Here is a 27,678-nt window from a genome sequence, read left to right as displayed (position 1 = left end):
AGTTTTTTTCATGTCATTTCATCAGATATCTACAGCACTAGGATAACAAAGCTTTAGGCAAAATGGTTAACACTGACAGGAAAAGTAATTGGGAGAGCCTGGCGACAAACACTTTTTATTCTAAAGATTTACTGATTATTATTATTATTATTTTAAAAATAGAAGGGCTTCACAATTTTATTACTAGGTATCTCGTTGCTGTAATATTCTATTTAACCCTACTTTTGGTCTTCATTTGTATTATGCTTTAGGAAATAAAAGTTTGCTTCATTTTCTTCTACTGAGCTTGTTCTTTCTTGAGCAAGTGCTGCTTGCCACATTTTTACTCACCAGTATTTGCCAAAGCATCAATATAACAAGCTGAAAAGTGAGATATGAGGAGGAAGGAAAGGAATTAAAAAAGCAACTTAAATGAATATAGTTCCCCTTCCAACAATCTAGACACCACACTACACTAAAGAGAAGAACAGCAGTTAAAACGCACATGCACAAACACACACACACACACACACACACACACACACACACCACATGTGATTGGTGCTAACTTCCATTCTTTATTTGTTCAGTGTGGGTCCTTACATTCAGAAAATCAGAATACATCTGTGGCTTAGGTTTGTGCAGAGTCTTCTGATGGTGGTGAGTAGTTTTAAAAATAATGTTCAGCACTGATGTTCATAGGTGGTGCTTAAATGTGTGGGTGGGTGGGTGGCATTGCTTTCTTAGAAAGTTATTTTAGTTTATTTCTATGATTTTTTTCAGGGTAAACACACACACACACTCACCACGTGTCTAAAGAAACTGAATGCATGACATGTGTGCGAAATCAAGTGAATGGTTTAATTTTAATACTGACCAAGGCAGTGTGTTCGTTGTTAAGGTGTCCTTAACCCATTTTATTGTACCTAGCAGGTTATGGAATACTAATCTCTGTTCAGAGACCTGGGCAGCATCCAGAGACATTCTGACAAGTTTCAACGGCTGCCTTAATGAAGAATGCCTTTTGATTTTTTTTTACGCAGTGTCAACAAAGAATTTAGCCTCACCTGTACTTCATGCTTAAAATACCACTTCCCAGTGCACTGGCTTTATAATATTGTTAGAATTCCGCCCTTACACAGGTTCCCTCTTAGATGAACTAGTGCACTAGTTTGTGTTTTCAGTTCAGAAGATGCTAAATAGAGACTTTCAACCTCGAAGTGTGTTCATTAGTCATTTACAAATTATTTTTTTATTCCTAAAATCACCAAGTATATCAGCATGCTCCCATGCACCCTCGCACTGTGGAATTTTGATAATGTATGTCCTAACCGCTTAATTGATTGATTAGCTTACTGCCGCTTTCTGAGACACCAAATTTATCTTTAATAGCTGGAGTCAGGCACGGCAGGCAATCGAGGGGGGGGGTGTCCCTTGGCGTCGATTTGCTCTTAACTGGAAAGTCATTACCACTTAATACATGTAGATTGTGTTGAAAGAAAATTATGTGTAATGAAATGAGGGAAAAATTAGTGGAGTGTTATGGGCGAAAGCAGATGTTACGGAGGAATTATGCTAGCAGAGATAATCACCTTCGCTAGCATTGTGTGTGCTGGGGTGTTAACTCGGGGAGAGAGTTGGTGAGTGAGCTAAATAAATGTATTGATTTACACGGATTTGCTCCTCGAAGCTACGGTCGTCAGTGGAACACACTCAGCCTCAAGGTTTATGTATCAAACACTCAAAGCTTCTCATTTTGTTATCCTTCTCCCCCCCCCCCCCAATTCTTCCTATTACGTGCAGGTACCCCTATTCGAAACGTGAGGGGAAAGCAGTTGATTTGCTTAGCATTGTGAAGTCAAGAAGCATCCATGGGCTGCAAGCTGAACATCATGGTAAGATTTGGATGCTCTATCTGAACATTAGCTGCCGAGACATAAGACATCGAGCCCAGCATGGGCAGTGTCAGAACTACCTGACAGATCTGGGAAACTGCAAAAGATGTAAGAGAGGATGGAATGAGGTTGCAAAGGTAGGTTTTAGAAAAGGGAGGCATTATAGCACAGGACAGAGTCAAAAGGCACAGAAATAGCCTGTTTTATTACAGATGTTAAGGAATCCCTAAATGAAAGGAGGCTATGACTTATCATAATTTCAAAATCAGAAAACAACTGCAAACATGTGTAGTTTTTAAATATATAGGTGTCACCATTCTTCTAACTAACACTCTGAACTTGCCGGGTTTGAATTTCAATGGCATTTAGCTATTTTTAGCATGAGGTCTCTATATTCTAGGGAAGGCTTATTTGCACTAAGAATCTCTTCTTTATTGCTCATTTCCTAATAAAATAAAGTTGCCCTAGGAAGATATTACTTGGTAGATTTGACTATAAAAGCCGCTGATAATTGGGCTTTTCTGACATATTATTATGTACCTTTGCCTTTTAATGAAGCTTTTGCCACTAGGTTTTGTTGGTTAATTACAATAATACACACATGCCTTTCAAGATTCCAAGTCTCTTATTCCCAGTATTCTTGTTGGGTTAGCAAGAAAGCTGTCAATTCACTTGTCAGTATATTAACGAGTCAAAGAAATGCAGCCAGCCAGCAATGAATCAATTGGAAAACTATGATGAATGCTTCAATAATTAAGGGAATAATTAAATTGCCCGATGTAGGACGGTTTTAAATGAAACAGCTTTTGTAACGGTGTCATAGAGTTGTTTATAAAATACAAAAAGAAAAAAGAAAGAGCTGCAGTTTAAACAATGCTGTAGGTCTTTCATTTAAATGTGCCTGTCTTCTCTTTCTTTACTGCTGGGGCTTCATTCCTGCACACAAACACACAACTCAAAGATCCTGTTCCCTGTAACTGGGCACATAATAATGGCCTTTGGGTAGTGACCATTCTGTAAACATAGCTGAACTTTCTGTTTGACATTGCACTCAATGATAAACGTATGTACCATAGAAGATCATCTTACTTATTAATGGAAATTGTATTAGCTGTGGTGACACTAGTGATTTTCTACAACACTCATGTCATCAAGTATAAATAACAACCTTGTAAGTACACATGCCCATGCACCATAGATCCCTGATTGGCCCACAACTCTCAGACAAGTATCCAGGTCTATTTAAGGCTTTTCGCCATATTTTACGTGTTTGTTGCAGAAAACGCCAATGTGCCCATAGCAGCACAATGGCAACATGCAAAGTGCAGCTGCTATGAGTCTCTGAAGAATATTTTTACTTCTCTGTGATTTTGAATGCTATCCTAGAAACCAACATTCAGTCACCAGAACGCCTAGCAGTGGGATTCTATGAGTTGCACTGGTAACATATTGAGGATGTGACTGGTTTATTTATTTTTATTTATTTAAGGATTTTTATGCCGCCATTCAGCCAAAAAAGGCTCTCACAGCGGCTTACAAAAGTATTTCTTGACAGTCCCTGCCCACAGGCTTACAATCTAAAAGACATGACACAAAAGGAAAGGGGATTGGGAGGGAGGAGGAGGAGGGGGGAAAGGAAAGCAAATTCAGGCACTACAATCTTAGTTGCAAAGTTCAGCAGTTACAGTTGACAGCAGGAGGGAGGGGGCTCTCAGCTGGAGCTGGACCCAAGCACGGTGGAGAGGTGCCTGGCTGCTGCTTCCTCCCTCACTGGTGGCCTCTGCAGAGACAGTTGGTAGCAGGAGGGAGGGGGCTCTCAGCTGGTTGGGACTGGTTGGTACCCTATTCATGGAGGGAGCTTTACTTCCCAGTGACAAGAGGAAGCCTCACTGAATAGTTAAAGCTTCATACTGAGATAAAATTTAATGAAATAACTGATCCATATTGTTAAGCATAAAAAGTAATAACGAACACTTAATAATTTTAAATTTTAATGATTTAATACATAACATAAACAAATATACCAGAATAAGAACTAAGTAGTCCAAAGTACACATATCACCTTTTTCCCTACTGATCATACAGAAGGCTACATACAACCACCTGTCCCATATGCATTTCAACCACAAGGGCACACAGGGACAATACCGGGGTTCGCCCCATGATAAAGCCCAGTCTGTCTAAGGCCTTCGTTATTCTTGAAAATTTGTACTTCTCCAAAAGTCGCAATGGAGTTCTCTAATAATTTTTTTTTAAAAAAAAACGCAATCAAAATGTGTGTATTAGAGAAACATGCACACAAAAATGTGTATATTGATGGAAATCACATAAAAAAAAACCCATTATATTATATGCTTGCAAAATGCAGAGATTAGGCAACATTGTGTACAAAAAGAAAATCTTAGGAGAATAACGTACAAAAATGTGTATGAGTTATTACAAAGAGTTTTTTTAAAAAAGGCTCACATTTCAGAATGAACAGAAATTAAGACTGGGAAAAAAAAGAATCTGAGGGAAAGCAAAATTGACACATTTCTCCTTAAGTAAGGAATTGGGTGAAAACTGGCTGAAGATTTGTCTTTGGAAAGTTCAAAAATAATCATGCACCTCTTGTGAAGTACCAAAGAACATAAGAAGAGAGTGTGGGAACCATATGCTGGACTAGGCCTACTCGTTTGACTCTCTTGTGGATTACTGTAGGGTGTCCGTATGGAAAGGAGGACAGGGCTCCTGTGGCCGTTTCTACACCTGCCTTTTCCCCCAGGATTGTCCCTGGATCGTTCCTTTGCATCCAAGTGACACACAGGGGATCCCGGGAGCAGGCAGGGATGATCCCTCCATTTTCCTGGGATAACCCTTAGCTGTAGAAAGGGCCTGTGTCCTCAACAGTTGTATAGAAAATGGAATTTCAGCAGGTGTCATTTGTATGCCTGCAGCACCTGGTAAAATGCCCTCTTTATCACAACAGTTAAAGCTGCTGGCGCCCTGCCCTCTTTTGTATCTGATCAAGAGGGCTCTTGATTGTGGTTGTGCTTTTTATATTGTATTTTGTATTTGTATTTTTAACTTGTTGGTTGTTTTATGATGGTTTTAATTTTTGTGAACCGCCCAGAGAGCTTCGGCTATTGGGCGGTATAAAAATGTAATAAATAAATAAATAAATAAATAAATAAATAAAATTGAAGCTTTAACTGTTGTGATGAAGAGAGAATTTCACAAAGTGCTGCATGCATACAAATGACATCTGCTGAATTTCCCTTTTCTATGCAACTGTTAGATACAGGATTCCTGTACTCCTTTCCATATGGTCATCCTAGATTACCCTAACATCCCTAACTATAACTATAACAGGACCTGGTATCAGTACCTACCTGGTATTATACCCTCTCATAAAAGAAGGGGGTGCTATGTGTTTGTGTGTACAGGATAGTTTTTAATTTTGCCACTCTTTTCTTCTAATAAGGGGAAGATATAGACTATCAGTGGTACCATCTCTGTAATATATGGTTTCATTGTTTTAATTACTACTTTATTGTGAACATGTTTTTAAGGCTTTTAATATTTTAATATTTTATTGTTTTTAATATGTTATGTATTTGATTGTTGTAAGCCGCCTTGTGAGGGCCTCTGCCCTGAAAGGTGGCCAAGGAATGTTTTAAATAAATAAATAAATAAATGAATAAATAAAATAACACATTGGCTTGGAATGATGGGATTTGAAGTCCAACACATCCAGAGGCAACCAGTTGAAGAGGTTGTTCTATGTACTATACCACACTGGCTGTCAGTATAATTATGCCTTAAGTGTTTTCTTGAGGGAAAATGTCTGGCTCTCAGGAAACAAATGACTAATAACTGTAGATTTATCTATAAAAAGACAGAAAGAATAGTCTGGAAAGGTCCAAGGTGAAGGCTCTCTGTTTCTGAAAACTCCATGAGCAGGATATAAAGGCCAAACCATTCGCTGTGAATTATTGACCCAAGTCTAAAATCTGCTTGAGTTAAGAACAAGAGACACTATTTCTTCTGTATGTTGTAGTTTTACACTTCTAAAGGATACTATGAGAAGATATTGCTGGGCATGTTTCAACAATGTGCAAAGGAAGTTACATATATTTAGCGTATCATCTTCCCTTCTAGTTTTGCTTGTTTCAGAGGGGTAGACATATTAGCCTATTGCTGCCAAAACAACAAAGAGCCTTGTGGCAGTTAAACGGTTAGCAGATTTATTCTTGAATTCTGTCAGATCCACACCTGATAAAATGGTCTCTAGTCTGCCCAAGCTTAATCCATTATTCTTTAAGGTGCCATGTGTGTTTTGCTTGCATTGACAACATTTAAGGTGCTATCTTTTGAAGACTCCTGATAGTAAGATCATAAGGACATAAGAAGAGCCATGCTGGATCGGACTAAGGGCCTTGCTAGACCATGCCGGATAAGCCAGCATGGAGGCGGGGCGACGGCGCGCTAACTCTAGCGTGCACCGCCCCACCTCCTAGAAGGCCGACACGCAGGGACTACGGAAGCCCTGCAGCGTCAGCCATTTTTTTTTGTTAAAGGGGACACGTGCGGCCCGAAGACTCCGGACAAGGTAAGGTGTTTTTTTTACTTAAGCCCCCCCCATCCGCCCTCCCTCCCTGTCCCCGTCGTCGCCCTCCGCCATCCCCTGTGTCGCCCTCCGCCCCCCTGCCGTCGTGTGTGTCGCCCTCCGCCGTCGCGTGTGTCGCCCTCTGCCCCCCTATCTTCCCTCCCCCGGGATCCCCCCGGCCTGATGGGCACAGCACTTGTAGCGCTGTGTCCAGTCCATGGCTTTTCCCGGCTACTCGCGAGTAAGCGAGTAGCCACAAAAAGGCCCGGACCTTCCTAGACGTTCCGCAGCCCCGGGCTCAGGCCGGGGCTGCGGAAAAGGCGCACCATAAGCGACTTCGCTTATGGCACGCTAAGGGAGGCTTCAGTGCGCCTTGAGCCCAGATTCCCCTGTGCATCATCTGGATGCACAGCAGGGAAACCGGGCCTCAAAGCGCGCTAAGGCATTGTCTAGCAAGGCCCTAAGGGTCCATCAAGTCCAGCACTCTGTTCACACAGTGATTGATCAGCTGTCTATGGGAAACCCACAAGCAGGACATGAGTGCAATAGCACCCTCCTGCCCATGTTCCCCTGCAACTGGTGTACATAAGCATATTGCCTCTGATACTGGAGGTTGCACGTAGCCATTTGGACTAGTAGGCACTGATAGCCTTATTCTCTATGAATTTATCCAACCCCATTTTTAAAGCCATCCAAATTGGTAGCCATCACCACATCTTGTGGTAGTGAATTCCATAATTTAACTATGCACTGTGTGAAGAAGTCCTTCCTTTCATCTGTCCTGAATCTCCCACCAGTCAGCTTCACGGGATGACCGGGGGTTCCAGTATTATGACAGCGGGGGGAAAATGTCTCCCTATCCACTTTTTCAACACCATGTACAATTTTGAACATCTCTATCGTGTCTCCTCTTACTCACATTTTCTCCAAGCTAAACAATCCCAGCTGTTGTAACCTTCTTCATAGGGGAGTTGCTCCATCCCTTTGATCATTTTAGTAAAACCACTTTACTAGGGAGGGCCGAGAAATCTACAATGGATTCAAATGAGTTTGGATTCTGCAGTAGATCAGCTTTTCCCAAATCTTATGGATTCCACAGACTTTAAACCAGTTTTCACTTTTTGGGGTGTGAGGGAGATTTGTGCTCATTTTCATTTGTAGAAGTATGCATTAACACTAATGTACGCTTATGCAATTGTGCAAATGTGCTAATGCACATTAGTAAATACAAATTAGTGCTAATGTGAATTAATACAAGCAGAACAAGCGGCGAGGTGATGTTTGCCCTGACCTGGATGGGGTTGCACCCTCTCTAAAGGATCTGGTCCGTAGTTTGGGGGTGCTCTTGGGGCACAGGTGAACTCAGTGGCAAAGAGCACCTTTTATCAGCTTAGGTTGATATACCAACTACGCCCTTATCTGGACAGAAATAGCCTAGCTACAGTTATCCATGCTCTGATAACCTCTCATTTGGATTACTGCAATACGTTATATGTGGCGCTGCCTTTGAAAATGGTCCGTAAACTTCAACTGGTACAAAACTGGGCAGCCCATTTACTAACAGGGACTGGCCGGTGAGATCACATTACGCCAGTCCTTTTACAACTTCATTGGCTGCCAGTCCAGGTCCGGGCCCGATTCAAAGTGCTGGTATTGACATTCAAAGCCCTAAACAGTTTGGGGCCAGGTTATTTGAAGGAACGCCTCCTCCCATATGTACCTGGACCTTAAGATCATCCACAGGGGTCCTTCTCCGCGAGCCCCTGCCAAAGGAAGTGAGGCAGGTGGCTACTAGGAGGAGGGCATTCTCCGCTGTGGCACCCCGGCTGTGGAATGAGCTCCCCAGAGAGGTCCGCCTGGCACCTACACTGTACTCTTTTCCTCTCCAGCTGAAGATGTTTTTATTCCCTCAGTATTTTAACACTTAATTTTAACTTAAATTTAAATTTTACTTTTCTAACTCTGTATTTTAATCTTATATCATTTTTGCTGTGTGGTTTTATCCTGGTTGTGCTTTATATACTGTATTTTGTATTTGTGTTTTTAACCTGTTGGTTGTTTTATTATGGTTTTAATTTTATGTGAACCACCCAGAGAGCTTCGGCTATTAGGTGGTATAAAAATGTAATAAATAAATAAATAAGAATTTTGTTTAAAACAAAATCTGATTCCATCTATTTGCATAATTGGCAGGACCTGAAAAATATATAGGTGCAAAACATTTCCAGAATGGGGGGGGGGAATCACTACAGTCTGCCACTGCTTACTGGAATGAAAATGCTGCATAATCCCATTGGGCTTGAATGGAATGGAATTCCCAGGCCCACGCATCCCTAGCAAAACCATAATGTGGCGTAGAGTGATGTGAATTTCGATTTGATCACATAATGCTTGAGCTGCAGTGGTTACTAGTGTGTTTCCAAGCCCAATTAAGTCCTGGTTTTGACTTCTAAAAACTTAAATGGTTTGTGACCAAGTTACTTGAAGAACCGCCTTCACCCATATCTTAAAGCCTGCTCACACTTTTATAGCAGCAAGACAGGTCCTTCTCATTTTTCTGCAGTGGCACTACACCTTTGGAATAAGTTGACATCAGAGGGGCCACCACGCCCAATCACTGCAGGCTTTTAAGAAGGGCCTGAAAATGTACTATTCTACTTTTGCCTTCCTCTGATATGTTTGCCTTTATTGCTGTTTTCATTGTGGTTTTGTTGTGTGTTTTCTGTTTCTACTGTGTTTTTATTTATTTTTAAGACCACATTTTAAGACTTCATTTATTAATATAAGCCACCTTGGGATGGGTTCTGCCCTGAAAAGATAATAATAATGAAGTCAGTTTTGAGTAAGGCTCAGACTCCATGCAATCAGGTTCTGCAACCTGGGATGAGAGTCTGGCTGTGAGATAGAGATGGGCAAACTCAACTTTGCCAGTTCACAGGACCCCTGCTGGCTGCCCCACTTGCTCCTTGCACTCTGAGCTGCTGGGCAGTCCACATGTGCCTGATGAGTGGTACCGGCTGCCCAATTCCTTGCCAAGCCAGCTTTTTGAGCAAAATTAGGGCTTGTTGCTGTCTGTAAATCCCCATTTTGCTCAAATGGTGGCTGTAAAAAAGGCCATTTATGCAAAATTTTGAGAAAATGGCCCTATTTACAGACACCATTTTGAGAAAAATGGTGATGTACAAACAACAAGCCTCCATTTTGCACAAAATGGTGGCCAGCAGGACAGCACAAGGGATTCCTGGCCAGCACAGTACTCCTGACACCACCTCCTTGCAGGGGAGGAGAACATGAGGGCTTGGCCTGCTTGACTCCTGGAATTCAGCCTGTATCCCCCTTCCACTGTCACCCAACTCGGCGTGCACTGAATTGGGCAAGCACGGGGATCCCTGCTGCCATTTTGTGGAAAATCACAGGTAAGTATTTTACATAAATCTCCCATTTTACAGAAATGGTGGCTATCAAGAGGGCTATTTGGGCAAAATTAACCTAAAAGGAGACCAGCACTTTTCAAATAACAAGGTTTACATTGGGAATGATAGGAGATGCATTCCCACACATCTGGAGAGTCCCAGGTTGAGAAAGAGATAACTAGATGGACCTCTGATCTGATCCAGCAAGACAATTCTCTCCCCATCACCACCACCACCATTTTTAGCAATGGTTTTCTTTGTTTTGTTTTGTTTTTAAGGAACCTTTATGCCACTGTTCTTAAATTGTGCTACCCTCCAATATCCTTTGGGGAAAGAATGGGTTAAAAAAAAAACCAACGCAACAAAATATCAGGTTACATGCTGCTTAGTATATACCACGTTAGAATCTAACCACTTAGCCATAGCATTGACACGTTACAATAGTTGACAGTTTTTTTTTGCCACTGATGGTTATAATAATAAACTATTCCACAGGCCTATAATTTTGAATCACAAAATTTACCACAAACATAAAGTGCATATGCTACAGAGAAACCATTATGTTCTCCTGGAGATAATAACGATTATCTGGAAACTGAATACAATGTATTAATACAGGGGTTGAAATAAAAGGTTTGACCCATGCATTATGTACTTCACAGCAGTATTGCATTCATGGGCAATCACAATAACAGCTTACCACTGGTTTGCTGCTTGAACTACCACTGATCATTCCTGCATTGTGGCAGCATTGCCACCTGACCAGTAATGGCTTGATCTCAAATCGCATAGGAAGCTGCATTATATGAGGCCACACTATTGCTTCATCTGACCTAGTCTTCTCCTCTCTGAATGGCAGAGGCTATCCAGGTCTCTCCCATGGCTTTCTAAAGTGAAGATGCGAAGGACTGGAGCCTTCTGTATGCGAAACACATGCTCCATCCAGAGATGCGAGAGAAATGTGTTCAGTTCACATTGTAATGTGAATTTACCAAATTTCACACATTCAAACCATGGTGCAAACCCAAACTCAGTTATCCTTTAAAAATTGCACATCTCTGAATCTGGCAATGGAGTTCTCCCATTTAAAGAAATATGTTTTTTAAAAATCCATATTTTGTTGAAATTAACATACAAAAATGCATTTTATTATGAAAATTGCTTGCAAAAATGTGTATCTTAGTCAAAAATGCATCCCCAAATGTATTTATTAGGAGAAATGTGTGGAGGAATTCTGATGAATGTCCAGGAAGGTTTTTTTTTAAAAAAACTCAGAGTTTAGGATGAACTAAATTTAAGATTGGGAGAAGTTAGACATGATATAGGTCTTAGACTGGAAAAGTGAGAGGCTGAGAGAAAACGAAATTGGCAGCGTCACCTATTCCTAGCTCTACCACTGAGTTATGGCTCCCTTCCTGCCTAGACCAGCTGCAGGTTTGATGGAACCCTGGGCATGGTATCCTGTCTAATGGGCCCCTTCCTCTCAGTGGTCCCTAGTGGGCTTACCTGACTGCAGTATCACTATTCCAGGTAGCATTGGATGGCTGTGCCTAGGCACCCTTTTAATTTCCCCAAATGCACCTCTGTCACACTACATATGGGGCACTGAGGAAAAGAGAAGAGATTACTGGTCAGTGTCAGTAAAAAAGAAGAATAAAAATAAGAACTCTGAGTTTGCTTGCAAAAGCTGCTCCAAGCAACCCAGGAAAGACATCGTAAGAGGTCACGGAACCCTAACCCTAACCCAGTTGCCCCAGAAATAGGTAAGCTGAATGCAGTGGCTGAGTGCTAAATGTTGAAGTGCAAATGCTCCTTGTGACAGTTACCCATAGCAACCCCCTCAAAGAGAGCCCCCAAATACATGCAGCTGTGTTGATCCATATCAACAAACCAATACCAGCAGATCCCATCTTCACCAGGAGCAGGTCTATCATAAAGGCAATGCATCTTAAGGACCCATTCAAGACTCTCCCCCGATGCTTTGTATTACAACAGGGATAGCTCGCAATGATATTATTTCTGGGAAAATGATTTCTCCCCATTTCTACTGTGAGGATTGCTGCTACGTTCAGGGGAAACTGGGAAGCCAGAGGGTGGTGGTGGCAGATGACATCATCACCCCTGCTAATCAAAATGCCCCAGCATTTTGACCCTGTGAGCCCTTACTCCATTACACCACTGGTCAAGTGCTCTTTCCAAGGGCAGTATCCCTTATACGCAGTGCAATAAATGGTGGCACAGTCACCATTCCTTTCACAAAAGCACCGATGAACAACAGCCATTAATTTAGCCCTCCTGGTTCCAGGAACTGCATTTGAATCCATGGCGGGGTCTTTTATAGGCTTGAAAAGTGTCAGAAGTAGAGATGGTCAGACTCATCCATGCCCGGCTCTGTCGGGTGCTCACCAAACCGCTGCTCGCCCCTCCTCACGGTGCCACATGAGCTTCTGGACAGCCTAGTGACAGCCTAGACTAAGCTGTGGGGACATCCATCCTCCTAACGAGCTGCCAACAATGGCAGCTCAGGAGGTTCCGGGAAGGTCATATTTATTTATTTATTTATTTATTTATTTATTTATTTATTTATTTATTTAAAACATTTCTTGGCCACTTTTCAGGGCAGAAGCCCTCCCAAGGCGTCTTACAACAAGACATAAAAACAGTTTAAAACATTAAAAGCAATAAATATGCAGTAAAATAGCTATTAAAACATTAAAAGCTAACAATAAAGTCATCAGGAAAAACAAGGGTAATAGCAGCAAAACATTACTCATCATGGGAAGGCCACGGTAAAATAAAATGTTTTTAAGGCCTTCTTAAAAGCCTGCAAGGATGGTGCATGTAGATCTCTGATGGGAGTTCATTCCACAGGTGTGGGGCCACTGCTGAGAAGGCCCTGTCCCGTGTGGACACCCACCTAATTTCTCTCACAGGCGGGCAAATGAGAAGGGCCTCTCTTTCTGATCTTAAAGTGTGGGCAGGCTGATATTGGTGAAGGTGGTCCATCAAGTAACTTGGTACCAAACCATTTACGGCTTTGGAGGTCAAAACTAGCACTTTGAATTGGGCCGGAACCCCATGAGCCACCATTGTTGTGCAATCCTGGCAGCTTGCTAGGAGGATGGGAAGCTGCCTGGCTCCCCTGAGAAGTGAAGTGCAGGGGATGCTGCAAACCGAGACTTGGGGTTGGATGGACTAACTGAAGTCCCATGGATTTCAGTAGGTCAACTCTAAGTATGACTTAATTTAGATCCAACCTCTCTTCTTTGCATATTTATTTATTTATTTATTTTATTACATTTTTATACCGCCCAATAGCTTAAGCTCTCTGGTCGCTTGCATTGGACAAGGCTTCAAGTCATAGCTTGCTTGCCAAGCAGACTCCCAGAGTGACGTCATCATCTCCCTGGGCTCCACTTTACTTCTAGTTGCTTAGAAAAAGTGCCCGGCCTTAGGACTGCCGTTATTTCATGCCTTCCACAGCAATCCATGGGACCTATGAGCCACAGCAGGAGAAAGCACAAGGTTTGCAATATACAGTTGAAGTGGAGACAAAAGCCCCTGTTCCCAATCCCTGCCTGGAATTAGTGAACACACTGTATCAGAACGGGGTGGGATATGTGACTCCCAGCTCAATTGTCTCACCCTCACTGAATCCACATTACGTTCTGTAACATAAGGGTCTACATAGATGTAACATCAAGAGATCTGTGTTCAGGGGTGTTTGTGTGCAATCTGCAGGGCTGGGAAGGGGTGTTTTTATTCCAGAAAAGGGGCAGGTGAGAAATTAAATTCAGTTCAGTTTTGATTTCCCAAAATGTACCTATTCAGGATGGAAAGAACCTGAGACTTAAAGAATTCCAGTGTGGGAGAAACAGAAACCTAAATGTTTCCTCCAACTAGCCCCAAGGCTTTGAGTGTTTATCTCTTAAAAGTCTGGTTAGATGCCCTGAGTGTTCAGCCATGGTTGTGGAATTGAACTGGGGTTGTCATCTTCTTTCTTTTTGTTTCCTCACAGCTCCTCAACTTTAACAGATATATGACAGGCAGGTATGTCATGGTTCTCTCAATCTACCTATTGAATTCAGCTGGTGCAGTTTAATAATTTCATTTTGTTACAGTTTGATAAGAATTTACCAAAATGTATACTTTTTTTTCATTTGAGATGGAAAGAACTTGATATTTATAAAACAAAAACAAAAAAAGATGCAGGAGAAAGTGAAATGGACAGATTTGCCCATTTCTATTCATGAATTACTTTTCCAATGAACTTCTCTCCCAAACTGCTCTTTTTCCTGTGGGAGAAATTTCTCTGGTAGCAGTTTTGGATGGGTGTGGGGGTAGGAATGGATTATCATCCATAATTCGCGTGGAATGAAGGTTTAGCCGCCTCCAGCACTGAGGCCCTAATCTGAGTTGAAGGTCAAGGCTGCAGGGCAAATCTACTTTGGCTCTTAGTAGGATGGGGTGGGATGGGGCTTAGACAAATTCATGGAGGGTTAGTGGCTACTAGTCCTAATGGCTATACGTTATTTCCAGTATCAGAGGCAGGATGCCCATAATAGGGATGTGCAAATCAGCAAGACTCAAGTTTGCCAAATTCCATCTTGAAGCTTGTTCCAACTTGAGTCAATATCAGATTGTGAACTTTGGTATATGAGAGGTTTTTTTCCGCATGAAAATCTCTGCACATTTTTGTGAATATCGCCCCCACCCACCCACCCAAAAAATGTACACATGGATTGTGTGCATCTTTGAAATGTACACATTCTTACCCTATTGATTTTTTTCACACTTTTTTTTAAAGATATACATTTTTCCATGTTCATTTTCCCAACATATTCATGCTGTCAAATGCATTTTTGTGGGGTCTATGGACTTCAACTGTGGATTGTATCTGAATCTGTGTTAATTTTGGAAGGTGTAAACTGGGTGAATCCTGATCAAAAATTAATTTCTCATACATCCCTAGCCGAGCTACACCAACTGCTGGAGAACATGAGTGGGAGGAGGGTGCTGTTGCACTCAGGTCTTCCTTGTGAGCTTCCCAGAGACAGATGGTTGGCCACTGTGTGGACAGAAAGCTGCACAAGATGGTTCCTTGGACTGATCCAGTATAGCTCTTCTTGGGTTCTGATTAATTTTGTTTGGTCCACAGACTGTTAATTTACACTACCCATACTAATATGCAGATCAGAACTAGCTTCTCTTAATTTTGCAATCCAGTTATCACCACCAAAAACACAAATGCCCACCCCCACCCCACCCAAAAAAAGTGTACAAAAATGCAAGTATTAGGGAAAGTTGCCTTTTTGGTGGTGACATCCTGGCCATGGCATGCCCTCCCCCGGGAGGTTAGATCGACACCAGCATTGTTCAGTGCCAAGTGAAAATAATTATATTACACCTGGCCTTTTGATTAATAGTTGGGCCTATGTATCAGAGTTGGATAGCTGAAAGATAGTATATCTTTGATTCTATCCTGACTTAGTTTGTGTATTCTGTTGGCTTTTATAATTATATTGTATGTTGTGACATCTCTGGAATTGTTTTATGATGAAAAAACTTTAATCAATATAATAAATAACCACATAATATAACAATGCATATATTTGGGGAAGTTGCATACAGAATGTATGTATGTAAGGGGGAATTGTGTATGAAACTAAATGAGAATTTTCAGGTTGGATCCAAGAACTGTGTTTTGTGGATGGAAATGCTTCACTCATTAGGGATGTCAGAGGATTCCGTTTGGGTGGGGGGCAAAGTTTGACGGATTTTTTCCGGCTCAGACCTGCAGATTTCATTCCATTCTGAACTGCTGGCACCGACTTCTTCAGTAGAAAGTGAATGTGTGGATTCAGTTTTTCTTTTTTCTTTTAATGTCGGAAATGTGTGCATTCCCCCCCCCACCTTCCATCATGTGTGCAAATTGTAATTTGTGCAAATTGTAATTTGAGCAATTGAGGTATGTGTGTGACCAGTCAGGGAAAGGGGACCAGATCGCCCACATAGCAAGCTAATCCTGTAAGTGTTGAACTGACATTTGTGATTCCTCTGCTTACAGTCTGCACTTTCCCAAGTCTCAAGAAAGTGCTTTTCACATGGTTTAACATGGAAAGTGCTTTTAATCAGTTCGACACTTCAAACCCTGAAAATTAGCTTGTTCAGTGTGTGATCTGATTCCCTTTTCCATAGAATCATAGAATAGTAGAGTTGGAAGGGGCCTATAAGGCCATCGAGTCCAACCCCCCTGCTCAATGCAGGACCTGCCACCCTCCCAAAATAAAAATAAATCACAATTTGCACAAATCACACTTTGTGCAAATGGTGGAAACCATGAAAAACAAAATGCACAAACAATTCTCGGAAACTGCAAAAAAAGAAATCCAATTCAATTCATTTCCACTTACCAGAGCAGACATGCTGTGGAAATCCGTTGAGCTTGTATGCAAAAGATATCTCAGTGACGGACGTCTCTATCACTCATGGAAGGTGCTTCTGCCAGTTTTTCAGGGATCTCCATCCCAGCACACACACTTAGGACATGTCTACACCAGGGGAGGAAAGGGGGAGGATCCCACGATATGCTGATCGCGAGATCCTCCCCCTCAGTCCACATGGGCTGTGCGACATCCTGGGCATTGCACCCATCGCAGTGGCCATTTTTTATTTTACAGACAAGAAGAGCTGGATTGCACCCAGGCACCCAGAAAATTAAAAGGGAAAAAGTGGGGGGAATCCCCAACCCTGCTCCCCTCCCCACCCTGATGGGCACGGAGCACCTAAAGAGCTCTGTGCCCCATGCCCAGTTCCTCACGTTTACTCACAAGGAGCCGTGATGAAACAGGGACAGACGCCCACACCTCCCGTGGTCTCAAGACAATCATGAGACCATAGGAAATATCAGGCTAAAAGCCATCCTGGTTATCCTGGGGAAATGGAGGGATCTCGTGTAGCGCAGAGTGGTAAGTGGCAGTTACTGCAGCCAAAACTCTCCCCATGGCCTGAGTTCGATGCCAGCAGAAGCTGGTTCTCAGGCAGCCGGCTCAGGTCGACTCAGTCTTCCATCCTTCCGTGGTCAGTAAAATGAGTACCCAGCTAGCTGGGGGAAAGGTAACTGCGACTGGGGAAGGCAAACCACCCCACAACAAAGTCTGCAAGAAAATGTCAGCAAAAGCAGGCATCCCTCTAGGAGTCAGCAATGACTCAAGTGCTTGCATGAGAGGTTCCTTTCCTTTCCTTTCCCTCTGTACCTCTGGGATCCCCCGTGCATCATGTGGATGCATCATGTGGATGCACAGGGATGATCCCGGGATGATGCCCGGAATAAGGCATGGCATAGACATGCCCTAAAGTTCACCCCCTTTTTAGCCAGATCCCGTTATTTTTGTGTAGCATTTTTTGGGGTGGGGGGTGGACAGCCTGCTGTGGTGGGAAGTGGGGAGGGCAACAGCACTTGTACCAGCCCAGCTGCAGACACGTTAATTCAGATGCAACCCCTCACATGGTTTTGAAAAGCGACAACACTGCAGAGTGATGTGGAAACTGAACATATATGTTTGAATATATGAGAAATTTGCAGAGGCCAGAAATAAACTGATTCGGCCATCCCTTCATAAAAACCACTGAATTATGCAGTTTTTATGAAGGGATAAATAAAAAGGCCGAAAGGGTAGGTCAGTGTCAGGGGCAGCTATAAGGTTTTGCTGCAACTTAGCTATCTTCCAAGGAACTGGATGGTTCCATTCACTTCTATGGGAATGATTTAAAATAAACAAGTGAACAAACAGAACAGCAGTATGCTAGCACTCTCTGGGGCAGTGGTCTTCAACTGGTCTGAGACCCACCTCGAACACCCAACCTACATCATGGGACCCATTTTCACAATTTTCTCCATATCCAACATGGCGTCAACAGCTTTGCCCTGACCCTTCTGGAGTGATCTTGAGACCCACTTTGGGGGTGTGACCCAGCAGTTGAAGAGCACTGATCTGAGGGACCAAAAGATGCACCCCACTGGATGGACCATTCACAAACTGGCTTCTGTATATGACTGGCAAAATGATTGTCATGTGGATTGATGAATGAGCAGGGGAGGGAGGGAAATGATTGGCCTTTGAGAGGCACCAATAGATGGAGGAGAAGCACCAATAGATGGAGGCACCAATAGATGGAGGAGAAGCCCTCAAGAATGGGTACACCTCTGTAAGCTGTATAAGCTAAAGCTGCATATGACATTTATGATATTGAGAATGGCATCCCTGGACCAGCTTCCCCAGTCTAACCATTCAGGCATTAGCCGTTCCAGGGTAAAAACTAGCATCACTCCTGGGTAACATCAGCAGAGACTGCTACCAGGAGGACCACCAATATTATTACTAGCTGCAATAAAAAAGCACTTCTTAAAATGTTTTTTTTTCCCCACCTAATTGTCAAAACTGAATAATATTATCAGCTTTTTTATCCTTTGAGTATTTCTCTAATAAGAAAGCAGAGAGATGCACAGCAAATAAAAGCGGAAGATTTGAGGATGCAAAGCAATCATGCAAAATGACTTTCATATCAGTTCGATAAGCAGCTGAAATTTAATAACTACATCTCTCCTATGGTGCCAGATGAAAGTTTAATACTTTATGCTTTTGCTTCCTTTTCCACCCCTGCATGATGCTCATACAGAACCATAACTTTTCCTTTTATAGCCCATGTGGTGGGGGTGGGGGGGTGGGCAAGGAGGTTAGGTGTAGTGGATTAATCAAGGCTCTGGGGACACCGGCCAAATTCAAGCCTAGTCTAGAGAGAGAGAAAATGTGTTTTCCCTCTTAACCAAGCCACAGAAAATGAATAATAGCAGCAGTGCTAAAGAAAATGAGGGGCTACCCAATATGTACATTAGGGGGGGGGGTGCAGCCCGGACACCCCCACCCCCAAATGTCCTTAACCTTTCCGGCTTTCTTGATTTTCTTTTCTTTTCAAACTTGAGGTTCCGCTTGAAAGGAATCTCTAAATTTGCATTAAATGTCTCTTTAGGCAAAATTTGGAGTGGCAACCTTTGGATCTGAGTGCAAATTTGCCACTCTTAGAACTGGCCTTGCTTCGATGCCTATAGCAGAAGCTTAACATGTAGGAATTAAACAGGTGAAGCTTTTCCTGGAATGCAGACAAAAGTGTCACCTAATTCATTTCTTTTTAGAGGCACTGAATTGGGGCCAGTTCATGTGTGTGTGTGTTTACCATGGTAGTAAAACAGCAGAAATGATAATAAACCATTATATGACTTTAAAACAAACAGAAAAAAAAAACATGTTGTCCTTGTAAACCAGAGATGGATGGATCTGCTGAGATTGTTAATTTGTGTTTATTTATTTCTTAATATCCATATGGAAATTCACACATTTTCTGTGCTCATTTTCCCTAATGTATACATTAATGTGCCAATTTTGGCTCCAATTTTAAACATGCACAACCACCCCCCCCCCCCCAGTATTTTACAATGTTAAAATACTGTTTTGTGTGCACTATTCTCAAATATAAGTGTGTGTGTGTGCGTGCTCGTGTGCGCATTTTCCCCTCAGATCCGCCACATTGGAAAGCCCGCCAAAAAATATGGATTTTGGAATGGGACTCTTGTCTCTGCTCACTGAAAGGTTCGGGAGGTGCAGAAGTGGTAGATCTATAAGGAAATACTCGATGGAGAAGATATCTCAGTCTAAGGCCATGGCTAGACCTAGCAGCCTAGCATGATGGAGCAGGAAGGATCTTGCAATTTTATGATTGTGAGACCTCCCCCTCTGTCTACACACAGTGTGCGATATCCTGGGAGGAGGAGGAGGAGGAGGACGTCGTGGCTGCCATTTTGTTTTTTGTTTTTTTAAGGGGAAGGAGCGCTCGAGAGGTCAAGCGCAAAAGGTAAGGTGTTTTTTTAAAAAAACCCACCTCCCGCTCCCCCACCCCACCCCTGATGGGCACAGAGCTCCGATGGGCACAGAGCTCCTCACAATTACTCACAAGGAGCCAGGACAAATCACGACGCCTGGCCACACATTCCACAGTCTCGGGATCAGCCCAAGACTGTGGAAAAACTGGGCTAGAAGGGTAGGGCAAAATCCCGGAGGGGTCATCTCTCCCTGCACCCAGGATCCCCCGGGATAAGCCCTTGTCTAGCTATGGCCTAAGTGGAACCCAAAGATGGTGACTTGTGATGGACTAGGATTGCCAACTGATTGGGAGACAGAGGGAATGGCCGTTTTTGTCCTGCATAGTTACTTCTGCAGGAGAAGTGACGGGGGGAAAACCCTCAGGTTCAAATCCCCACTGAACCTTGATGTTCAGGGCTAAACTACATCTGATGTTGGTCATATGCTTAAATAAGTGTGCTCAGGAACACAGAAAGCTCCCTTATACTGAATCAGACCGATGGTCCATCTAGCCCAGTATTTTCAGCACTGACTGGCAGCAGCTCTTCAGGGTTTCAGGCAGGATTCTTTCCTAGTCCTACCTGGAGAAGCCAGGACCTAGCTCCAAACTACTGCTTTAAAGTGGTATTGCAGTGCACTGATAACTGGCGGGGCACATCACACATTCCATATACGGCTTTCAAACTGTTATTTCCTGCTTTTATTCCACATTATCCAAAATACCGCAACAAATGTCATTGTATGTCCTACGAGGCAAAAACGCACAAGAAGGATATAGCGTTACCATGACGGGATCGTAATGATTTGACACAAGCTGTAGATCCTAACGGATTAGACTGTAAGCCTGAGGGCAGGGACTGTCTTTTTTGCTAAGTGTAAGCCACTCTGAGAGCCTTTTTTGGCTGAGGAGCGGGGTATAAATATGATAAATAAATAAATAAATAATAAATAAATAAATAAATAAATAAATAAATAAATAAATAATACCACACTGAGTTATGGCCCCTACTAACCCGTCCACTTTTATGTTGAAGAAAAAAATGGCTGTGCAACCCACAGTCTGAAATGTGGTCCCAATCTAGATCAGGCTCCACATTGGTTTTGTGCTGAAAATTGCTCTCTACCCTATTCATTTTCCCAAAGTAAGTGCTTACAGTAAGTATAAGCAACACTTTTGGGGAGCAAGACACAGCTAGCAGGGAGCAATTTTCATCAGCAAACCATTTCAGGGGCCCAGTCTGTATTGGAACACATTCTAGATTGGAGAGTTGCAACTGCTTTTTCTCTGAAACAAAAGGAGACGGTTTGAGCATGCCTGTTGTAACCTGTGACTAACTGCACATGTTGTTTGGCTCTCACTAGGTGATCTTGGGTCACTCCCTGTCTCCCAGCCTAACTTAATTCATACAGTGGGGGCAGGAGGGGCACTTTTTTTTTAGCCTCAGGAGCACATTCCCTTCCCAGGAGCCTTCCAGGGCTTCATATGCCAGAGGCAGGCACTCCCCCTGCAAAAGATAGGTGTGGTCAAACCTCTCTCTCTCTCTAGCTTACACACACACACACACACACACACACACACACACAGATTTTCATACATACACATTGACACATAAAACACATACAATCTCACACATACACAAACTCTCATACAATACATACTCAGTCATTTACACACACACACACACACACACACACACACACACACACACACACACACACACTGCCAGCCAAGCTGAAATTAATCCTGGAAAAAGCCTTCCATTGGCTTCAGCATAAGACTTTTCAGAGCCTCGTTGCAACAGAGGCTTTATTTGGGCAGGTTGTAGTGCACAGGGAGGGTGTGGGTTAATCCTTCCTTCGCCAGATGGCCCCCTGCATGGACATTAGGCCTAGGAGGAGCCTTCCACTGAAAACAGCAAGAGGTTTTCCCTCCAAGCCTAATTATTGTGGGGGGACAAGGGCAAGGAGGGGAGGACATGGGCCTCATGGTGAGGCTTCATAGGCTGCATCCAGCTCATAGACCAGATGCTCCCCATCCAAGCCATAGAAGGTTGTCACGAAGATAACATAGCAGTGGAGGAAACCATGTACACCACATTGAGGTCTTGGAAGAAAAGGTGGTGAGATATCAATGTTGCTGTTGTTGAATTATCATCATCATCATCTTCATCATCATCATCATCAGCATCATCATCATCCCTTGCTGGTTGTCTCTCAAAATCAGATAGGTAGAAAGATCGATTGATCAGTTGGATATAATTAGAAAGGGTTCTGCCTGACCACTAGACTGCTACCATCAGCCCAAGCTCAGCCTACCATTGATCCAGCAGCCATGTGACTCCTTGCCATATGGGGAAGAGCAGAGACCATGATAGGGAGTGCTCTTTGGCCAGCCAGCCAGCAGATGTGTGCTAAAAGTGTGTGTGTGTGTGTGTGTGTGTGTGTGTGTGTGAGAGAGAGAGAGAGAGAGAGAGAGAGAGAGAGAGAGAGAGAGAGAGAGAGAAAGAGAGAGAGCATGCACATGCATGCACAACAAAAATTGTAAATGAATTTTCCTACATGCTTAATTCACTAAGAATGAGTGTTTCTTACATCACACTTAATTTCTTGACGCTGTGATGCATATGTGTACCTTGACCTGTAAATTGGTGGCATGGCTCACTTTCTTGAGGCATTTATAGATTACTTCCTGTGACACAACTGGATTAGGTTGATATTTGATTGGTTGACATCATGTATTACTTGGTAAGCCATGTCCCTTAGATACAGGCCTTTGGGCTCCACCCCCAGGTGTGTGCATGCACTCTCCCTGAGGCCTGCCCACTCCAGATACCTGCATGATTTCCTAGTATCATTAAAACATTATTTTTCCTTCCCCCAAATTCCTTGGGTGTTTCACCTGAGCAGAAGGCCACTCTTACTGTGATTTTGGTTGAGCCTTGCTAATCCACCCAAAAGAATGGGTTTTCTCCATCCAATCAAAGGGAAGGAGTGAACCTCTATTTTCTGGAGGTGATTGATTTATCTGTTGATAGTGTCTTCTTTAGAAGTATCCTGTTGAAATTATCTGTGTAGCTGACCCCACTAAGAAACTGCTGTGATGAATGGACAAAATATCGAAAGTAAAAATAAACATAAAAATGCAGGTTAGATTTGAGATGTAGACAAGAATGCATATTTAAATATTGGGGGGGGGGAGTTGTGGTTAGATAGATGGCTTTAAAATGTTTCATGTATGTTGCACACAAATTTTATTTTAAAAACTAATAATGTGAAGTCCAGATTTAAGTGCATTATTTAATAGAAAATGCTCATCTAAATTATATTGTAAGATAATGAATCAGTTAAGCAAATCAGAGAGATCTTTGGATCAGAAACACCACCTGCAGACTATATATTCATAGAATCATAGAATCATAGAATAGCAGAGTTGGAAGGGGCCTACAAGGCCATCGAGTCCAACCCCCTGCTCAATGCAGGAATCAACCCTAAAGCATCCCTGACAGATGGTTGTCCAGCTGCCTCTTGAATGCCTCTAGTGTGGGAGAGCCCACAACCTCCCTAGGTAGCTGATTCCACTGTCGCACTGCTCTAACAGTCAGGAAGTTTTTCCTGATGTCCAGCCGGAATCTGGCTTCCTTTAACTTGAGCCCGTTATTCCGTGTCCTGCACTCTGGGAGAATCGAGAAGAGATCCTGGCCCTCCTCTGTGTGACAACCTTTTAAGTATTTGAAGAGTGCTATCATGTCTCCCCTCAATCTTCTCTTCTCCAGGCTAAACATGCCCAGTTCTTTCAGTCTCTCTTCATAGGGCTTTGTTTCTAGACCTCTGATCATCCTCGTTGCCCTCTTCTGAACACGCTCCAGCTTGTCTGCGTCCTTCTTGAATTGTGGAGCCCAGAACTGGACGCAATACTCTAGATGAGGCCTAACCAGGGCCGAATAGAGAGGAACCAGTACCTAACGTGATTTGGAAGCTATACTTCTATTAATGCAGCCCAAAATAGCATTTGCCTTTCTTGCAGCCATATCGCACTGTTGGCTCATATTCAGCTTGTGATCTACAACAATTCCAAGATCTTTCTCGTTTGTAGTATTGCTGAGCCAAGTGTCCCCCATCTTGTAACTGTGCATTTGGTTTCTATTCCCTAAATGTAGAACTTGGCATTTATCCCTATTAAATTTCATTCTGTTGTTTTCAGCCCAGCACTCCAGCCTATCAAGATCACTTTGAAGTTTGTTTCTGTCTTCCAGGGTATTAGCTATCCCACCCAATTTGGTGTCATCTGCAAATTTGATCAGCGTTCCCTGCACCTCCTCGTCCAAATCATTAATAAAAATGTTGAAGAGCACTGGGCCCAGGACTGAGCCCTGCGGCACCCCACTCGTTGCCTCTCCCCAGTTTGAGAAGGTTCCATTGATAAGTACTCTTTGAGTCCGATTCTGTAGCCAACTGTGGATCCACCTAATAGTTGTTCCATCTAGCCCACTTTTAGCTAGTTTGGTAATCAGAATGTCATGTGGTACTTTGTCAAAAGCTTTGCTGAAGTCAAGATATATGACATCCACAGCATTCCCACAGTCCACAAGGGAGGTTATCCTATCAAAAAATGAGATCAAATTAGTCTGACAGGATTTGTTCCTGACAAATCCATGTTGGCTTCTAGTAATCACTGCATTGATTTCAAGGTGTTTACAGATTGACTTCTTTATAATCTGCTCCAGAATTTTCCCAGGGATGGATGTCAGGCTGACTGGTCTGTAGTTCCCAGGCTCCTCCTTTTTGCCCTTTTTGAAGATAGGGACAACGTTAGCCCTCCTCCAGTCGTCCGGCACCTCACCCGTCTTCCATGATTTTGCAAAGATAATAGACAAAGGTTCTGAGAGTTCTTCCGCTAGCTCCTTCATTACTCTTGGATGCAGTTCATCGGGCCCTGGGGATTTGAACTCATTCAAGGAAATTAGGTGTTCTTTGACCATTTGTTTATCAATCTCAAACTGCAATCCTGCCCCCTCAACTTCTGCTTCACTTTTTCCAGGGGGGTCATAGATCCGCTTTTGGGAGAAGACCGAGGCAAAGTAGGAATTGAGCACTTCAGCCTTTTGTTTGTCGTCTGTTATCAATTTGCCATCCTCATTAAGCAGTTGAACCACCATTTCTTTCCTCTGTCTTTTACTACTCACGTATCTGAAGAAAGCCTTTTTATTGCTTTTAGCATCCCTCGCTAATCTCAGCTCATTCACAGCTTTAGCCTTCCTGACGCCATTTCGGCACTTCTGCGCCACTTGTCTGTACTCTTCTTTTGTAGCCTGGCCTTCCTTCCACTTCCTATATGTATCCCTTTTTGTTTTCAGTTCATCAATAAGCTTTTTGTGGAGCCACATTGGTTTCCTCTGTTGTCTTCTATCTTTTCTCCTTGTTGGAATTGTTTGTAACTGTGCCTTTAAAATTTCATTTTTTAGATACTCCCACCCATCCTGCACTCCTTTTCTTTTTAGGCTCCCTTGCCACGGGACCTTACTTATTATAGTTCTGAGTTTATTAAAATCAGCTTTCCTAAAATCCAGAGTACGTGTATGGCTACGCTCGACTTTTGTCTCCTTCATAATCAAGAATTCAAGTATGACGTGGTCACTTTCCCCCAGAGTTCCCGTAACTGCCACTTTATCCACTAAGTCATCCCTATTGGTCAATAACAAGTCAAGGATTGCTGACCCTCTAGTTCCTTCCACCACTTTCTGTAGGAGAAAGTTATCACCCATACATGTCAGGAATTTCTTGGAAGGGCCGCTTTTGGCAGTAATGGTCTCCCAACAGATATCAGGGTAATTGAAGTCCCCCATCACTACTACATCACACTTCCTTGAAACACTGGCAATTTGTTTCTCAAAAGTTTCGTCCTCGTCTTCTCCTTGATTGGGTGGTCGGTAGTAGACTCCGATTATCATATTCTTTTTATTCCTAGCCCCATTTATTTTAATCCAGACGCTCTCGACGGGGCTCCCAATCTCATCCGCCTGTATTTCTGTGCAGGGATAGGTATTTTTAACATATAGTGCAACTCCACCTCCCTTTCTATTTCTTCTGTTCTTTTTGAACAAGTTATATCCTTCAATTGCTATATTCCAGTCATGGGAGTCATCCCACCAAGTTTCAGTTATACCTATCAAGTCGTATTTGCCTTCATGTAATAAGAGTTCAAGTTCATTCTGTTTGTTTCCCATGCTCTGGGCATTAGTATATAGACATCGAAGACCATGTGTTTTATATTCTGGCTTTGTTCCTACCTTGTTGCAGACACTATTTTGGGACTCTGTTGGAGCTGTTCTCTGTACTGTGGTGCATTGGCCTTCATCCATTGTTGCCTCAAAATTTACGTCTCCCACCCCCACAAGATTCAGTTTAAAGCCCTCCTGATGAAGTTCTTCATGCTGTGGCCAAACTCATTCTTTCCAGCCCTTGTGAGGTGCAACCCATATTGTTGGGATGCATCTTTGTTATGTTTCTCATCTTCCTTGGGAACTTTGTAACTATTTTGTTTTCTTCACTGAATTCTGTTTTGATTTGGGTGAAGTGTTCTGACTGTTCCAAACCTTTTCTGGCTTGAAAAATAAGAATACATCAGTGTTTTAGGAGTGGAACCCTGCAGAAACTGGTGTCAGTATTCATAAAATAATTGAGTTTACACAAAAAAGTGATTTCTATAATAGCCCCCTCCCCCCATTACAAGTATGTACATTTTATGTAAAATTACTGACTCAAAAGGCAAGGTAGGGGAAAAAATCACCTCCAACAACTTCCTGTAATTGCAAATTATTGTGAGGGAAACAGAAGGAAAAGATTTTGAAATTATGAGCCATTATGCAAGAGAGAGAGAGAGAGATGGGAGGGGGGAGAGAGAGAGGGAAGGAAGGAGAGGGAGAGAGGGAGAGAGAGAGAGAGAAGCAGTGGGGAAAAAAAGACATCTCGGCTTCATGAAACACAGCTGACAAGCTCAACTAAATTACCCCCGGACCATTACAAAAATCACTTAATTGCCAACCATTTTGTTAGGTCAATTGACTCTAATTGAAAAAATAACAAAAAGCTTATTATGCTGCAAATGCGGCCATGGAAAATGAGTCTTCTGTTACGAGGAAACAATAATTCTAAATTTCAGCTGCTGCTAACACTACAAAGTTCAATGTTTTCTTCTGATAGAAATCTACTGTGTGGCAGAAAGCAGGATATGCATCCAGTGACTGATATTTCTTTTAATTCCATGTTCCCATGCCTCCCATGCTAACCCTCCCTTCCTCGCTATGCATACACTGTTTTGTTTTCTCACATAGTTGATCACATTTCCTTCCCTTTGTATGCCAGGATTCATGCGAGTTTATTTCCTAGGGGTCGTTATTGGCTGGGGTGTATGCAGCTTCATTTCCCACTGCCCCCTTCACAAATTTCCTTCCAGTATCCTGGAAATCACATTCCACCACTGGTACCTAACACCCTCACACCTATCCCCGAAAGACTGTGGGATATAAGTGTTGACACCTCGATGTTTACTCTTTATATCCCTTCACCCCATCTGTGCATCCTAATTTTCAGACAGTGGAGCCCTGCAAAATGCCTGAGATAGAATAAAATTTCCGCAACAGAAGAGAGGAAAAATTGTAGCCAGCTCTTGAATGGCGTATAGTGCTATAATTAAAACTCCCGTCTGTGAATATAGGTGAAGGATTATTTCATGTGAGTACCTTTTCTTTTCCAGGATGGTTTACAGGAGTTTGTACCGCTTCACCAAGATAAACGGTCTGGAGCGTTCCTATTGTCCGATTTACAGAACTGAATAGTGGAGATTTATAATGGGCCCAAGTCGAGAATTACTTAGAGAAGTAATTATT

At 42.7% G+C, this 27,678-nt stretch overlaps 1 long non-coding RNA gene across 1 annotated transcript; it reads left to right on the top strand.

Moving 5' to 3' along the window:
* The first annotated feature begins 568 nt into the window (after positions 1-568).
* Positions 569-27,678, top strand: LOC134413595 (uncharacterized). The gene is made up of 3 exons (XR_010026552.1): positions 569-639; positions 1,783-1,874; positions 27,546-27,678. It is a non-coding gene; the product is annotated as an uncharacterized LOC134413595 (long non-coding RNA).

The sequence above is a fragment of the Elgaria multicarinata genome, chromosome 2 (assembly GCF_023053635.1).
Source record: "Elgaria multicarinata webbii isolate HBS135686 ecotype San Diego chromosome 2, rElgMul1.1.pri, whole genome shotgun sequence".
Taxonomy (NCBI): Eukaryota; Metazoa; Chordata; class Lepidosauria; order Squamata; family Anguidae; genus Elgaria; species Elgaria multicarinata.
The sequence above is the reverse complement of the archived record's forward strand: the minus strand, read 5'-3'. Positions and strand labels throughout refer to the sequence as shown.